Source organism: Marmota monax, unplaced genomic scaffold (genome assembly GCF_021218885.2).
Source record: "Marmota monax isolate L192 unplaced genomic scaffold, Marmota_monax_Labrador192_F-V1.1 WCK01_AAM20220418_F8-fsc01610, whole genome shotgun sequence".
Taxonomy (NCBI): domain Eukaryota; kingdom Metazoa; phylum Chordata; class Mammalia; order Rodentia; family Sciuridae; genus Marmota; species Marmota monax.
The window spans coordinates 7,649-8,615 of NW_026693445.1; the positions used below are offsets into that span (position 1 = coordinate 7,649).

Consider the following 967-nt stretch of genomic DNA (forward strand, 5'->3'; position numbering starts at 1 on the left):
CTGTTGACCTCAGGAGTTATTGTTAATATTGTGTCCTATTCAGGAAAATCAGGCATGAAGGGAAGGTAAGAAAATTGACAGTACATAATTTTTAGAATATCAAAGGTACTATATTGGAGACTTAAAGAACTTCAAGTATATGTCCATGATGAACACAAACATATTCATGAATTTTTGTTTTTGATTCATTCTGTCACTGGGAAGACTCATATAGAAATACATTTATTCAGGTTTCATTTTAAACCAAAATTAGGATACTGTACATAGTTGGATCTTAATGAATATTGTGGTATCAGCATTCTCTGAAAGCAACTCAAAGAAAGTATAAACATACAAAAAAGGAGAAAGAAAATGTGATTTTGAGACAAAATATAAATAACAGAAACAGGATATTAAGTTGTATAAGGTATTTTGGAATTTATATAAATAAAAGAATTCAGAGTGCTGGGGATGAAGTTCAGTGATAGAGAGATCACAGCCTAGATTTGCTTCCTGCACACACATAAAGTAGTAAATAAATAAATTCAAAATATATACCAAAAACTGTTAGGTAGAAAATACTTGAATGAAAATAATGAAATAGTGCTCGCTTCGGCAGCACATATACTAAAATTGGAACGATACAGAGAAGATTAGCATGGCCCCTGCCCAAGGATGACAAGCAAATTCGTGAAGCGTTCCATATTTTTCACGGAATGCAGGCCACGCGACCCGGAGAAGGGGCCCAGCTGCCCACCCGCGCGGTCACCAGATGAGCTCTGGACAAAGTAAGGTCTCCCCAACACCCACCACCTCATCAGACACCTTACGAGAAAAACTGATGGAACTCATCTTGGAAAATACTACCAACCCTTAAAACCCACCAACCGGTGGGCGTGGCTACCAGCTCTGTTCTGTGGTGGATCAGGCCCCTGGTTTACATTTCAGAGAATAAGAGTAGAGAGGCCACAGGTGGAAGCTCAAGTCC

The 967-nt window shown here is 38.5% G+C and overlaps 1 non-coding gene across 1 annotated transcript; it reads left to right on the forward strand.

Annotated features, from left to right (window-relative positions):
* Positions 1-582: 582 nt before the first annotated feature.
* Positions 583-689, forward strand: LOC124101530 (U6 spliceosomal RNA). Its single transcript, XR_006854638.1, has one exon. It is a non-coding gene; the product is annotated as a U6 spliceosomal RNA (small nuclear RNA).
* The last annotated feature ends 278 nt before the right edge of the window (positions 690-967 follow it).